General features: G+C 53.4%; 1 pseudogene; it reads right to left on the bottom strand.

Annotated features, from left to right (window-relative positions):
- LOC132319258 (hydrocephalus-inducing protein homolog) overlaps positions 1–16,523 on the bottom strand; it is a 120,925-nt pseudogene that overhangs the window by 24,192 nt on the left and 80,210 nt on the right.

The following is a 16,523-nucleotide window of genomic DNA, read 5'->3' as shown; positions in this document are numbered from 1 at the left end:
GGGGAATTCCAGATCTTGACACAGAGTGCAGACAGTCAGCAGTGTTGTAAGCTAACCTTGACACCAAATTTTTTTCATTCCCTCCTTTAAAGAGTTTCAAAGAGAAATGAGCTGACCCTCAAAGGAGGGCAATGAATCTCAGCAGTGAGGGGTTTACATTTCAGGGCCCCTCCTTCTGGTTCCTGCTGAGCTGTGAAGAATTGCTGGTGTGTGGCTGGATTCTCTATTAAAATATTTGAGCTTAGAGAGCCCAGGTTTTGTATTTACCTGGAGCATGAGGTAGTCAGCATGGGAACAGGTTCTAACCATGGACAGAAGGAGAATGCAGGCCTGGGTGGCACCATGCATTCACGGGTGGTGGCACCATGCATTCACAGACCAGGCAGCTGGACCCACCTGTACACAATCTCGTATTTCCCTTTGTTCTTCAGGGTTAGCACCTGCTTTGCCTCATCCAGGACCTTAAGCTTCCCAAAATCCACGCTGCCATCTGTACCTGCAGAAAACCCCCAGAGAGAGGTAAGAAATGGTGAATATTTGTGAGCTGCTGCAGACTACACCAAGTGACAAGATACAGATTTGGAGTTCTCAGGTAGCACAAAACCCTTCTCGGCAAGTTTCTCTTATGGAAGGTTTTTCTAGCTACTTTGCTGCCCTTTCCCTTACTTGGAGAATATGTGTAGGGTTTAGTAGCTAAGGAGCTCACTTTCCATCTGCCTGCTTCCAAGCACAGATCCAACAACTCTCTGTGCCATGCCGAGCCTTCACGAATTGCCAATTGCTTGTTCACATCACTGTCGTTTCAAAGCCCCCAAATCAATCTGCACATGAAGTTGCACACTTCAAAGTTTGGAGGCGAGAGACTCAAGGCTCTCTCTGTGTCCTGACAGTGCTTCACTCCACACAGCTTGCAGGATACGTGCGTTACATATCCGTGCCACGCTTGCATGGTACCCCATCCTGTTCCAAGTGCCCTGGTTGCTCACTTGCCAAGGCAATGCCATGCACTGGACTACTTGGCTTCGGGGGCATCCACTCACCTTTAGAAATGCCGATGCTCAAAGCAACGTCATAGGCCTCCGCAAGGATTTGGATATTTTCAACCTGAACAATCCCCAGGACGTTTTCTGCATCTGAAACCTGAGATGGCAAGAAACAAACACTGCTTAGACCATTCTCAATTCTTTTGGAGGACAACATACGAGGCCTTGCCTCTGCCGGCTGCTTCCACCATGGCCTCCCCTGCTTGACAAGCATTTGTGACTCCCAAACTTTCCTAACCCGTCCATCTCATGGGCCGACCCAGCGAGATTCTGACGCAGGAAGAAACCCTGTCAGCCCACCTCGGCCCTCCTCTAGCAGCAGTGTTGCTGCTAAAGCGCCCTGGGAAGCAAGGGGATGTTAAAGCAACCACAAGAAGTGTGAGGTGTCCCAGAGCACATGGCACTGATGCCCAACCCTCTCCTCTTCAACCACCCAGCACCCTCACTGAAACACAGCCCCTAAACCATGGGGAACAAAATCCCAGGCTGAGAGTTTGTTGCTCCATGTTAAGAGCCCCAGGCGGACTCCAGGATGGCTGCAGGGAGCACGCCCAAGTCTGGACAACCAAACGACAGCACTCAACCATGCACAGCAGCAAGGTTGTTGTTGTACGGGCTCAGGACGAAGCCTCAAAACCCAGACGTAAGCCACGCAGAGGCAGCACCTCTTCCTGAGGTGCTGTACACAGCAGTACATCTCTTCCGGACTCCACAGCACACTTGCCCCATGAAGCTCAGCTACAAGAGCACCCTAGGAGTCACCTAGTTTCCAAAACGTTATCCTTCAGTGAGAGTCCCTTGCTGCTAAGGGACTGGCCCCCCGGCAACGGAGGAAGAAAGGAATCTCAGGAAGGCTCATCCTTTTGCCCTCTTGGCAGGGTACCCTTCAAGCACAGTCTCCATCCCCAAGAGCACAGCGATCACTCTGCCCTGCTCTGCCAGGGAGGGCACAGTCCCCCTCACCTCTAGTCGGATCATCTTCTTAACCGTTAGAGCCTTCGTGGCCTTGAAATACAGATGTACGGCAAACTCCGTGCAGGGAGCAATGATGCCCTCATCCTGTGACGCGGAGAAGTCCTCGCCGAGGTTTTCCAGCCCACTGAGCCGCCAGGCCACGGGCAGTGGGGTGCTGTTTCGCAGCACCAGCGTCTTGCTGTCCCTCCTGTAGAGACAAGACGACACTCAGCACCGATTGCTCGACAGTCGTGCTAGCCTTGCAACTGAATGCAACTTGGAGCAGCCCTAGCCATGCGTATGAAATCATATTTTAATGTTTTCCCTATGTCACAAGTCCGAGAGGTGAGGTCCTTGGGGGACAGCTTGGTGTCAGAAGTGTATCCAAGAGAAGGGAGATAAGGAGGAGCCACTGGACTGCTCTGCAACCAGCAGACAAGACACCAATGCATCGAGATGCCCATGGCACAGCATTGCTGGGGGGGTATGGAGCTCGTGGCTGTTACAGGATATCGGAGCCAGCGAGGAATGGTGAGCAAGGGACTGGGAATTGCTGAAGAAAAAGGGGTGCTAGCCCAGCCTCCAACCTGAGTGGCCACACAGCCGGCGAGAGAAGCTGAAGGGGAGCCCACTGTCAGCTCTCGTCCCCAGCAGAGCGGCTGCGGGATGACTGACCTGTGCAGAAGCAGCCTGTCGAAATGCACCTGCTTGGAGCTGACCCCCAGCTCCACCTGCACCCCCTGGCAGCACAGGTGGAAGACCACTGGCTCTGGGTTGTCCTTAATGCAGCAGATGAGGTTGTCTTCCACGAGGCCAGCTGAATTGGGGTATGCCCAAACGCTCAGCTCCTAGCCCCGTCCCCGCAAAAAGAAATACAGAAGAGCATTCAGTGAGCAGGAGGAACGGCTCCTGGGCACTTCTACCAGTGCCTGCCCTACCTGTCCGTCTCCTACCTGCTTCTCGTTAGGTTTCAGCCTCATGCTGGGAGGGTCTAAAAGGAACGTATCCGCTTCGACGTCGTGCTCAAAGAAGAAATGCACCTCGGCCTCCAGTGGGGTGACATTGAGGATGGTTAACTTCTCACAGTTGCTGGGATACTGCAGCGCCTTGTACCTGTCCACAAAAAAGGGAAAAGGCTGCAGAGGAGATGCCGGGACCATTGTCTTCATCACACATTGAGGAAAGCACTGTGTCCTGGCAGCGGGAGGTTGCACTGGAAGACCATGGTCTAACAAGCCGGCTAAGAGAAAGGATCACATTCACGGGCACGTTGCATGGTATGCGCGTTCATCCTTGCGTTACTTTGATGTCCACCTCTGTACCTGGTGCCTCCATCCCAGAGGCGTTACGATGCACAGGCCGCTTAAAAGAATGTTTTATAAAATAGAAATTCAAAGGCGCCTGGAAAAATAAAAGTATGCCAGGCACATGGGTTCTTCCCCCTTCTTTGTTGGGTTTCCTTCCCTGCAGGGTATAAAGAAATGCTTTTGAAAAGAGGTTTTAAAAATAGTTTAGCTTATCTCTATCAAAAAAGTCATGAGGCTGTCTTTTATTTCATGGGTTAGCCCAAAGTCTGAGGGAAGGAAATAGAAAGGATTCATTCCCAAGAGGAATGCTAAATTTTACAAGTGTCCCTTCTTCTCAGGTGTGGAACAGAATTTGGAGTTAAAGGGTTAAAAAAGCAAACAGAAACCTGAGACCATTCATCAGCCTAGCTAAAGATCCTCTTTTGTTTTTTAAACTGTTTTGATTTAATTTCCTTGGGTGGTCAAAATACCACTAGCTCTCCAGAGCTCCCATGAAGACAAGAACTTCATTTCTAATATTTAAAAAAAAAAAAAAGCGATGTTAAAAATAGAAATACGCCAGAGCAGCTACAATGCCAACTTTTTTAGGCAGACTTCAGCAGTGAGGATCAGGAAAATGTAATTCCCATTTTTCTCCCTCTGCACGTTCCGCCCCCACCACGCATATTGGCAGGTCAACTCAAAGTCTTACAAATATTAAAGATTAATGAATGGTTTACAAAACCATCAGCAGAATAATTGCTCATTCAGTTCAGCTCAAATCACTTTAAAAAAGCACCATAAAGTTCATTTCACAGATGGTGAGGCTGAGACGTGGAGGGCGGACACAAGTTGCCCCAAGTCACCTTCAGGCTGGAAGCAGCACGTGGCTCTGGCCACCGAGGCGCCCACCATGTTGGAAGATCATCTCCATCTCTTCCCAGCTCCTCCGAGACTCACGTGCCTGTTTATCTACCCGAGTTCACACATCCGCAGTCCTTCAACCCCAGGTATCTCCCAGGTCTTTGCCTGGGCCTGCCCGGAATTGTGCCGCGGGGACAGCATGTCTCCAAGCATGTCCATGAAAGTACAAGGCCCTGGAGATCCCATCCCAACATCAAGAGATCATCAAGACGTACCGGTCTCCTGACTTCCCACACAGCAGTGGTCCAAAGTGGAATACACCCGTGTCCATGACATACTGCTTGAAGATGATGTCGTCATCCGCCTTGCTCTTCCTCCACTGAGGAAACACCAGCCTGGGCAGAAAAAACAGGGAATGAGGAGCTGCGAGATACTCTAAGTAGAAAACCTGGTCAGAAAGCCATAACCCTTCCTGGTGGCTGAGGCACCAGTACTGGTTCCCAGCTCAGGCAGCACGCTCTGCCCAAGCCAGAAGGCCACAGGGGTACAAGGGACAGCCCTGGCTCGGAGTTTAGGAGGGAGCAGTGTGGGAGGGCTCCCACGGGCCAGCCTTACCGCGGGTCCTGGCTGATGGTGGGATACAGGCAGGTGCCCCTGCAGTGCAGCTGGTACAGACGGTTTGTCCCCAGGAGCTCAAAATGCAGCGTCTGATCGAACTGGCCCAGCACTGTGGAGCTGAAGTGGACCTTCAGTTCCACCTCGCCGCGGGCAGGCACTATCCACCGGCAGCTGCTCAGCCTGGCAATTAAAGAGGAGGCTTCAGACATTGTTAACGAGCAAACGAGACAGGGAGGAGGGTTGTGAACTCGCCATCCCATGGAGGCACTGGCAAAGGGTCCCTGCAGAGCTGGGGACAATGGGCCTCATTTGGCAAGATGGACATGAAGCAGAGGGATCACCTCCTCCCTCACAGCTCACCTGACGGATCTCCCTGGGCACGGGACCGCGTCCATGCTGCTTTGGTCCGCCTCAGGGGGACGTGTGGGTGCTCCCGTGCCTGGCCCCTGGAGACTTCGCCTCCTGCGGCTGGAGTTCCGCTTCTCCCTTGCAGCCTCCCGGCTGCCTGCGGCTTTCTGCTTCCTTGACCGGCCCCTGGTTGGGGTGACCTGCTCCTCTGGCATCTTCACACCAAGAGGAGAGAGAGAAGGGAGAGAGGTGAGACCTGCCCTGAGACATCCCCATCCTGGAAAGAAAGCTGCAGGTCTGCTAACAAACAGGAGAGAGAATAAATAAGTAACCAGCATCTGCTGGTTTCATATCTGCTCAGGGACTTGGACTTCCTTATTGGACTTTGTTTTGCCTACGAGACCTCTCCTCGCCCAGGACGACCCTCTCCTCGCCCAGGACCCTCTCCTCAAGGGAAGTTGAGGACTTTAGGTGATTTTTTTTCTCTCATCTTACAGAACCGCCCTATGTCTCAAGCACAGCTGTCTCTTTTGGACAGACAAAAGGGATGCCTGCAGACATGGGACCCTGTCATGTCTTCACTGCCCTTCCACAGTGATCTTTTTCCATCCTCCCCCCCACCATGCCCCCACCCAGCCTGGTCCCTTGCCCTGGCACCTTCACCGCAGGCATGGTCGGGGCATCCACAGCACTTTCCATATCCTTCTTTTCATCTTCCGCAGCAGCATCTTCTGGCACAACAAAGACGAAGTGCTTGAGGGCTTCTCCTGCTGCAGGGAGCATCCGCTTCTCCGGGTAGTGGACCACAGAGTAAAAAGCCGTAGGGGGAATAGGAGGCCCGGAGGGACCCAGTCCCAGGTCATCCAGGATCTAAAGCATAAGAGAAATTCCCATCACGTTCATCCTCACACTCCTTCCTTAAAGGCCGGGAGCTTTTGGCAATGGTTTTTTTTTTGTTTATATGGAGTACAGTCCTTTTTTACGCCCAGTGGGGTGGGCAGGCTCCAGAGCAGTGCCAGGACCTACAAGCGGGACCTAGAGAGAAACCTCTCCCTTGAGCGACTCAGCTGCCCTGGGACCATTTTTAATGATTTCCAGACTGGGAAACTCTCTGAACAGACAGGATGCTTGAACAGAGAGAGCACTCCCTCTTTCCACCCATCTGAGGGATGCTGAGAACCTCCCCAGCCACGTGGCTGCTGCGGAGCCGTTGTAGAACATCATCAGTGGCCTGGACAAGGCTCTGTGCCATTGTCACCTGGCAGGACACAACACACCAGGGCCCAGACCATGGCAGGCTCAGCATCTGAACCTTGAAAGGCTTTACCTGCTCTGCTGCTGGCAGCTTGCCGCTCTCCAGGATCTTCTTACTCACACCTTCTGAGCTCAGCACCTGGATGTTCAAGCAGGGCACCCCGACATCCTGGCCTCTGGCTGACCCTTTTGCACCTTCCCCTTCCAGCCGAGATAACTTGGAGTCCTCAAGAGCCTTCAGTTTTTCCAGCTGCTCCTTCTCCAGGCGCTCTTTCTCCGCGCGCTCCTTCTCTCTATCCTTCCGGCTCCTGCGGCTGGATAAATACCGGCGCTGGTCTTCTGCTTGGTGCCGCACCTCCTCTTGGTTCAGGGGGGACAGCAGGATACCCTGAACCCTGTCCCAGGATGACAAAATATGCGTGATGTCCTTCTGCGATGCCTCATAGATCTTAAACCTCATGGCCAAGTTCTTCTCGCTGTCACTCAGGGCCTCGTTTTTGGTTTCCCCCTGTTCTGGGTCTGAGGGTTGCACAACCACCGCTGGGCACGTATCCGTCAGGGGAACCTTGCCTCGCTTCTTCGTATCTTCCTTGTCACCTGCAACAGAGTCTGGGCGCTCCTTTACAGATCCCTTCTTGTCCACCCCCTTGGTGACATCCGACCAGTTGCTGGTGGACACGTTGGTGTTGCTGGTGGATGCGTTCATATCCTGGGCAGGAGGAGCAAGAAAAAGCAGTGAGCATTTCAAAGCACCGACTCAAATGCTGTAGGACAGTGATGACCTTTACAATAGCACCCCAAGCCTTGTCCGAGACCGGTGCTAGGTGCTCTACAAATCCCAGTTCAGAACGCAGCTGGTACCCAGTTTAGCTCAACTGAAACCAAACTCCCCAGTGCCAGACTGATGAGGAGTCCTGCAAGCCAGATGAAGAACAGAACAGCTTCCCAACCCAAACAGGGAACTTAAGACACCTCCTTATTCCTGTGCAGTCCTCTGGGCTCATTTGTGGTGTGCTGAGCATCCCTGTGGCTGGCTGACTCTGGGAAGTCTGGTTGCTAATGAATACCTAAGGCTTGGTGGTGTCTCCTGCCAGTCATGTAGGAAAAGACACCACATCCCAGACGGATCGTGGCTCAGAGGTGTAAGTCACATGCAGAGTGGGGAGAAACGCTGGACTGAAACTATCCAGGGTTTCACAGTCAATGTACGGAGTTATTTGAAGCCGTGACTCCAAGGCAGCATGATCCTAGAAGAGCAGTTCTCCAACAAACCCATGGGAAAACACACCTCTAGCAGCATGATCCAACACCGGCTGGTGTTTCCCACCACAGCCCCACGTGTTACTCATGGCCAGGTACTCGTCCCCAGCGCTGCATGTGACTGCTGGCTTCTGGGGGAATGGTCCAACTCAGCGGGAAGGTCCCCAGGGCTTTTACTCATCTCTATAAACACAACCACCCACCTGTCTGACTCCACGCTGGCTTTTCTTCCCCAAAGCATTATTTTTGTCTTTGCCAAGCTCTCTCTTGCTCCGCCTGGACTTCTTCTTCAGCTCTTCTTCCTCCTTCAAGCGTTCTAGCTCCCGCCGGTGCTTTTCCTCCAGCTCTTGAGCCATCCGCTCCATCTCCCTTCAGCAAGCCAAAGAGAAAACATCCCTGAGAGTCACCACCAGAAATCTGGGCTCGCCGCAATCCCAGCTGGTCCTGCACTTCAGCCATTGACCCTGAGGCCAAGCAGAACCATTAGACCATCTCCATGGACTTCCCTCAACCTGGGGAGGCTGGGAACATCCAAAGTGAGGAAAGGTGGGAGACGACCTCCAGGACCAGCCAAATCTAGGCTTTGCTGTCATAAAGCCTAAATTGCCCTGCTTCTCCAATAAGGTCCACCTGGACACCTCCAGCACACTGCCGAAGACTGATCCACCATCGCTCCGTACTGACGCCTGAAGTCCTCTCTTGATTTCCCGGTGTATAACAGCTCACAAATCACTAACACCTACTTATCCCTGCACCAATACTTCCTTGGCTTAGCCAGCCCTTCTCCCTGGGCATATCCTGCTCCTTAGGGAGAATAATCACATCCATCAGAAAGCAAAGGCTGCAGGAACTGCCCTCCTGCAAAGCAGGCTCTGAACAAACAGGTTTCCTGCTGGAACCCAGTTGTGAATCATGGAAAACTTGTGCTATTGTGCTGGTTTTGACAGAGTTAATTTTCTTCATAGTAGCTAGTACGGGGCTGAGTTTTGGATTTGTGCTGAAAACAGTGTTGGTAATACAAAAATGTTTTAGTTATTGCTGAGCAGTGCTTACACAGCGTCAAGGCCTTTTCTGCTCCTCACACCACCCCACCAGCGAGTAGGCTGGGGGTGAACAAGAAGTTGGGAGGGGACACAGCCGGGACAGCTGACCCCAACAGGCCAAAGGGATATTCCAGACCATAGGACGTCATGCTCAGTGTATAAACTAGGGGGAAAGCTGGCCGGGAACCGCTGCCTGGGGACGGGCTGGGCATCGGTCGGAGGGTGGTGAGCAACTGTTTTCATTTGCATCACTTGTCTTTCTTGTTTGGTTTGGTTTTTTTGTTGTTGCTGTTATTTTCTTTTTTATTACAATTTTTATTATTATCATTATTTCATTTCTTTTCACTTACTAAACCGTTCTTATCTCAACCCACGAGCTTTCTTTTACTTTTCCGATCCTCTACCCCATCCCGCTGGGGCAGGGGGCAGTGAGCGAGCAGCTGGGTGGTGCTCAGTTGCCAGCTGGGCTTAAACCACAACAACTGTCTGTCCTGGAAATCACAATTTGAAGCAGCCCTAGTGACCTCCTCCCAGGGAAACAAACTTCAGCCTGGGCTGAAAGAAGTGCTGAAACATGTGTTTGCTTTAAGCAAAGCCCTCCTTGAGTTTCAGGCGGGGATTAATACAGGCTTACACCTATCCTATGCATCCTCCTGAACATGCTGCTCTGCTGGATGGGAGCTTCTCCCGGGCTCACCTGCTGCTGCCGCAGCTGAAGGTGAGCCTAAGGACACCAGCTTTTATGGCTGGGGTCACTCACTATGGAAAACCCTGGGAGATCAGCATTGCAAGGACTTCACCTGTGGAAGGACTGGTATCTAAACCAAGCCAGCACAGCTGCGCCTCATGCCAACCCCCAGTGCTGAAGAAGGGGGATGAAGAAGATGAGAATTGAAATAATTAACTTGGAGATACTTAGAAGCGCAGTGGCAAGGCAAGCACAGAGCCCAGCTCCCTGCGTCTCACCAGAGGAAGCTCCTTCCTCCGTTGGGAACCAGGGAGGTGGTACTGGCCATCTTTGTGCCCCTTGTAATAGACACTTTTGGCCTTTGCTCTGTAACCCCTCTGAGCTCAACCAGGGTCTCCAGAGCAGGGAAACCCTTCAGGGACACTGTCCTGGGGAGGTACCCATGGAAGGCTTACAGACCTCTTCTTCCTCTCACGCTGGACTTGTCGTATATTGTTATCAAACTGAGCTTTCTGCTCCTCAGAGAGGGCATCATACTCTTCCTCATCCATCTCCCAGAGACGTGCTTTCTCTCTCCTGGCAGCTTCTTCCCGCTCCCGTCCTTCAGCACAGACCAGAGGAGAAACCATTAGCGACCACAAGCAGAGCTTGCTGTTCTGGGTGAGCTGCGAGGATTCACAGCTCTGCCCCGGCCCAGACTATCATTGGGCCAGGAGATACTGGGGAGCTCATATCCCAGCTCCAAAATTCAGATAATCCCCCAAACTGTCGCCGGTCAGCGAGTTCTCGTCCCTTGCTTGGCTCACGTGCACCAGTGGCGTGGGCAGGGGGCCGGTGCTTAGTTATTGAGCCACACACTTGGGCACAAGCTTTAATGTTAGAGACCAAGATAAGTTTTACAGCCTCAGCTCTGATGTATTTTAAGCAACCGGCAGCTGAGCGCTGGCTACACTGAGGCAGAATGAGGAAAGATTAAGAAAAACATTTCTGACAAGCTCTGCTGGTAACCCAGATACACATGGATAAGGTTGAGGGCTTGAGAGAGAGGATTTGAGGGGTATGGAGATGAAGAGTCTCACCTTCTTGCTCTATTGCAGCTGTCTCCCTGGCTTTCAAAGAAGAATAATCCTGGAGCAAGTTCACAAAATAGATAGAAGGCCGATTTCTGACAGCTTTGAGCAGGCAGAGGAGAGCAGACGCCGTGTTGCGTGCAAAGAGGGTCTCCAGGCCATCAAACACCACTCCCTGGTAGCAGTCACTCAACTGTGAATCAAATCGAGAAGGAAGAGAGTCAGCTATCACACGCACTGGGCTCTCAGCTAGTCAGGAAACCCCAAGGTTAAAGGACACCAGCCATCATTGTTCCAAGCGCATCAGCTCAGACCAGCTCTGATCTTCCCCCATGCTCTGCCAACTTATGGCATCTGCAGCTTCACCCAGGGATCCCTGCACGAAGCCCAGGACTCTTCCAACAGCAGATATAAATCTCCTCCTCTCCAAATTGTACCTCTCTGTGTCTCGCTGCCTGACTCTGTAGCAGGGACGTTTCATTTGCCTCCATCCCACGTACCTGCAGCCTGTCAGAGAGGATGGCCACCAGCAGGTCCTCGGGCAGCACGCAGCTCATAAAGCCTGTCTCTCCCGTCGTGCTGCCACCGATGCTCAGCCATCGCTGCGCAGGAACGCACGGAGAGGGCGAGATGAGATTAGAACTGGATGAGCCCTGCAACATTGAGCACCACGAGAAAAATCAGCCGCTTTGGAACCCCCTAAACAATTCCAGCTGCTGGGCTTGGAGTTGGGCTCTCTCAGTAACGGAAGACCAGAACAAAACTGCAGACCAGCAGCTCCAGGGGACAACCCTGGGGGTCACATCCCTTGGCCAGCAGAGACCCAAGCTTGCAAGCCCCTGGCACAGCATCCCACAGCTTTGCCCACTGCCTGCAGCCACGTTAGTCGGGACTGCACTTTGCCAACAAACCGTAAGATCCAGTAGAGTTTTTCTACTGGTGCACAGGGTTTCGTTCCCACCCTGAGCCATCCCCAGCCTGCCCAGCTGGCTCTCTGCGCTATACAGCCCAGCACCAGGCTCTGGGTGACATGGAGGCCCCACTGCAAGCAGCCTCTTCACTTCTCAAAGGCAACTGGAAGCTCCCAGGCATTAACCAGTGCAGATCACACTTCACCTGGGAGCCTGTCGGATCTCTTGGATGCTGCTTCTGGGATTGGGATGTGTGGCTACCCGTCTTCCTCTTGTCCACTGCGGCACTCACCCGGCCTCGGGAACTGACGGAATGCAGGCTGGCTTTGTCCCCAGAGCTGGACTGGCTCATGTCCGAGCTGTGCTTGGCCTCGGCGCTGAACGGCAGGCTGAGGAAGACATCTGCGTTTTGACCTGCGGAGGGGACAGACGGCTCAGCGGGGCTGGGGACGGCCCTGTGCTTCAGGCACCTTCCACCCCAATGGGCACAGCCCTGCGCCCTCGCAGGGATGCAGCATGCATCCCCCAGCCTGCCAGGGACTAGCAGCACTGCTTCCCAGAAGCAGCTCCTTCCTTGCTTCTCTTATTAGCACGATAAACCACATCATCAGATACCGGATTTTAAAGCTACAGACTTTTCAATGCACAGCCCTATGTCCCTCCTACCAAACGGAGCAGCGTGCACGCAGGTGATGCCATTTGCACAGTACCTCCTGGGTGGATCAAGCCAAGGATTTGTCCTCCAGGACCATCATTTCCATACCTTGCACCCGTCCTGCATTCTCACACGAAGACGGTAATACGCAGCCTTGCCCTGGCTGCAGTCACCCGTCTCCCCTGGAGTTAAATCCTCCGGTGTGGGATACCCCCACCCAGGACCCACACCCTTCTTCCTTCCACCAGCTCCCAACTCAACCAGGTTCAAAGCTGAGTGATGCAAAACTTCTCCCCACCAGAGCCAGGGTCCAGCCTCAGCCTGCAGAGCTCGGGGCATCAACTGCCCAATAAAGTTCCCTAAAAGTCTCCGGTCTCACGTGGAGAACAGCACAACATGCACGAGCTGTGCGACCTGACAGCGTGTGTAGGAAAATCTCTGGAGAAAAGAGCTCATCTGCAGTGTGCCTCTCATCTGAAACTCCCCTGGGACGTTATTCTTCCCTTCCTCTCATGTTTGTGAAGCCACACTCCAAGTCAGTCCTCTAGTGCTTAACGAGCCGCTTCAGAGGGCTTTTTCCTCATTTAAGTGGGCGGCAGTTCTACCCGACGGCCATGAGGAGGAAGCTGGATTCAGCTTTGAGGAAATATATAAAAACCCTGAGAAAAATACAGGTGCGCTTCACCGCTCCTAGGAAAAGGAACATGTGCTGAGAAGCCCGGCGGCAGTAGAAGTGTCTCTGAGCCCTTAAAATAGAGATTTTGTTAATAACCTGAGATGCTTTATGAAATGACTTTGCATTTCTACACCCATGTTCCCTAAGAGACCCAAGGGCTGTCAAACTTCTTCTCTGGAGCAAGCAGAAGCGGATGGTCACAGTGGGTTTCCAAAGCGCTGCTCTGGGTTCACTGTTTCTCCTTACCGGCATCCTCCGTCTCCTTGTGGCTCTGCTCGACGGCAGCCCTGATGCACAGCTCCCGGGCACGGAGCCCTGCCGAGCTGCTCCTGTCCGAGATGGCTTCTGTCACCACGGCATCGATGGACAAGCACGCAGCACCGTAATATTTGGACAGGGCGACCGCTGCCGACGTCTTGCCTTGAGAGAGAGGAAGGCTGCTTGGTGACACTTGCATATGCGGCATTTTCAGGGACAGGCTCTGGAAAGCCCCCGAACGGGATTTCAAAGTTTCAAGGACAGTCCAAAAGCAAAATGCCACTTTAGGGGAAACCACGAGGGAGGCAGCTTGAGCATGGTTAGAAGTGTTGTCCTCTAGAGCCAGGTGGATCATCTCCACTTCACATTCACCTAAAGACTTCGTCCCTTGTGGCAACCTCAGCCCTGGGCCAGGCTTTGGAGCCCTGTCCCACCACCATTCAGACCGTTTGCTAGCCTGTGCTGGATGGTGCTGCCTCGGGTAACGTCTGGGCACGGTTTGGGGGTCAGTATGGGCTAGGGACTGCTCCCACAAGGCAACATGGACACTAGGCAACGTGGTCCCAACGAGGCAACGGGGACGTGGCCACCCTGTTTGGAGGAACCAGAGCTTGGCTGTATGGACACAAGATGAGCCATGCCACTTGCGCCGGCTAGGTGAAGGCCGGGGACCGTTTAACATACCAGCAAGCTGTGGCTTACCTCGCTTCGCTTCAACTGATCAACCAGGCAGCACGGTCCACCAGGATACTCCTCTCCTGCTTCCCCCCCTCCTTGCAGCCAAGGGCTGCAGCTCACGTACCTGTCAGGGGTGCCCCGTGGACGATGACGACAATCCCTCTGCGGTTTTGGGCTGCGCGCCCTTCTGCAGAGATATTGATGCCAAGGTGGCGGGCGATAGCCCTATAGACAGGGCTGTCATCCAGTTCTCCCGCGGCCTCCTTGCTGCTGGCGGTGCTTTGCCGATGCTCTGCTGTGTGGGACCGGGTAGAAAAGTCAGCCTCCTGCCTACCTGTGATGCTGATCATCCTCCCCATCCCCTCAGATCCCGGCAGAGAAGACTCTGCCGAAACCAACGTCACGCCCAGGGTCTCCCCGTCCCCTTCCTTAAGGCTTGGGCAGAGCAGGGTCTGCCCTAGATGCTGGGAGAGGTTCCTGTTCAGAGTATAGTAAACGGGATGGCAGAAAGAGGAAAGAACGAGCATCTGGCAATACCTAAAAGGACTGGGCCAAGTCTCCTTCCCTGAACTGTCAACATGGTCCTCATGGGAGTTTGGTCCCAGGTCCTGCTGAGTAAGGGGGGGACAGGCAGAACTGGGCATATTACACAGTCCCACGGGAGCTCCTCCATTTGGGAATCAAGTGATTATCCAAAAGCTGGATGCTTTAGGAATATTAGAGCCGCAGATGTGCTGGGCTCTGAATTCACCATAACAGCATTTACAAAGAGTTGCCACCTTTGCCCTTGGAAGGTCAGCCAAAGCCATCTTGGCTTGCAACGTCATATAGGACAGGGGGTGCGCTGCCCTGCCTAGGAAAGGGACCACCACCATCCTGATCCCAGCAGCTCCTGGGAGAAAAGGCGCTCGTTTGGTAAAGCTGGGCAAAACCTCCCTGGCCTCTCCCTTGTCCCTGCCCCAGACTCTTCTCAGGATCCTACAGACTTCATATACAAGAGTGCATTCAGGGCCCACAGGAGCGAAGATGGCACCAGGCTGCAGTGAAGTGATGGAGGTGACGCTGAAGTCCACTACTGAGGCCCTGTTGCCACAACAGGCGTAAAATAGGTGAAGGGCTTCGGGTTATTACCTGTCCCGTGTCTTTTGTCCGCACCTTCCTCCTCCTCTTCTCCACATTCAGATTTAAAGACCACCTTGTTGGAGGGGCTTTCATCAAAAATGGTGGAGGGAACGACTGAGCTATGGGATGAGATGGTGTCAACGATCCCAGCAGAGTGCTTTCCTCCTTCATCTGACCGTGTCTGGACGTCTTCAAGGTTTGCTGAGGAGGAAGGACATGGGGAGGGAAGAAGAGGGTGAACATGGCCAGGCAATCTGCTCTTTGCCATTCGCCACTTCGCATGGCCACATGCAAACCACGGAAAATTTCCCAAGAAGGGAAGCTCCCAAGGCAGAGTTTCCCTGCCCAGGAAAGCCTGCCCAGGCTGTCTCTGCCCTCAGGGGAATTTTGAGCTTGTGCTTTTGTTGCTGGGAAGGAGCAAATATCAAATAGCTACTGAAATTACACCTGGTTCTACCGGATGAAGAACTCATCCAGCCCTACTCCTTGTGGATGAGGGACACAAGGAGATATCCTGATTATTTCCCCAGTCCATGGCAGGTAGATATGAGCTTGCTTAGGCTGCACTCAGGGCTGGTAAAGGATGCACATTCCAAGCCCCAGGAATTCCTTTCACCCAGGAATTCCTCCACCGAGCTGGGGAAGAGGTGGCTGCTAAAAGCATGGACTTTCCATGGAGAACAAGGTCACAGAGAGCTCAGGGGAGGTTGGGCTGGACTCCCTGCTGTGTCCACACTCACAACAGCCAATGCCAAACCCTCACCATTGTCCTGGCCTGCTGGTTCCCCCGTCTTGGAGTGTCCCTGTTCACCCTGCAGTCTCTTCTGGTGCTGGTAGTATTCCAGCACCTCCGGGGGCAGCTTCTCACCCGGGGCACGTGGAGGCAGCAATAAGGTGTTGTGTGAATCATAGTCCTTCAGCGTCTGCAGGATCTGTGTGTGTAGGGAAGAGGAACCATGTATGGGATGTGTTTCTTGACCTCCATCCCATGAACAGACTCCCCAGCCAACCCATCTTCTCCCTCATTCCTTCCTCCCAACAGCACGGACTATCCAAGCCCCTCCACAGCCTGCCAGCCCAGCTGGCTAACCCTGAAATGCCACCAGGCTTTGCCCTGGGGACTGCCTCCGTCTCCCCGGCACAAGCCTGGGAACGCTGGAGCACTGCGGAGCTACGGGATTACGTATGTGGGGACCAGACCTTCCCTCTCACCTGCTCCTCAGCAAGGTACTGCTGGTCAAACTCCAGCGAGTAAAACTCGATGGGGAACTCGCACGGGTTCTTCACTACGACCGTCCCCTCCGCCCCACGGCTGTACGGCAGCACTGCTCCCAGGTCGAGCACCGCGGGGCTGAACTCCAGCTGTGGCTCCAGCCCCTGCCCCAAGACCAGCAGCTGGAGGGGCTGGGTGCGCTGGCAAATGTTAACCTTCATCTCGCTTCTGTAGGACTTCTGAAAAGAGAGAAGTGCAGAGAGCTCCTCCATGAAGTCCCAGGTGGCAGGGCCTCAAATTCAACCCTTGCCCCAAGGTCAGGGATGTTACCAGTACCTCTAAGCTGAATGGAAAACATATTAACTTACAGCAGGGGCTACGGCACCTGCATGCTGGCTCTGAGGAACTGGGATGAATCCTGGTGTGAAGTGCAACTGGATATTTGGGTATCAGATGGATCTAAAATGGACTATCAGATGTTTCCACCTAGTCACGAGGGAGCGCAATGCTCATAAGAAAGGTCCTCATGGGTGGACTCAGCTCTCACAGGACTCAGGGGCTGCTTCACCTCCTTCTTCAGGG

The sequence above is a fragment of the Gavia stellata genome, chromosome 26 (genome assembly GCF_030936135.1).
Source record: "Gavia stellata isolate bGavSte3 chromosome 26, bGavSte3.hap2, whole genome shotgun sequence".
NCBI lineage: Eukaryota > Metazoa > Chordata > Aves > Gaviiformes > Gaviidae > Gavia > Gavia stellata.
Note: the sequence above shows the minus strand (reverse complement) of the source record. Positions and strands in the feature narration are given on the sequence as shown.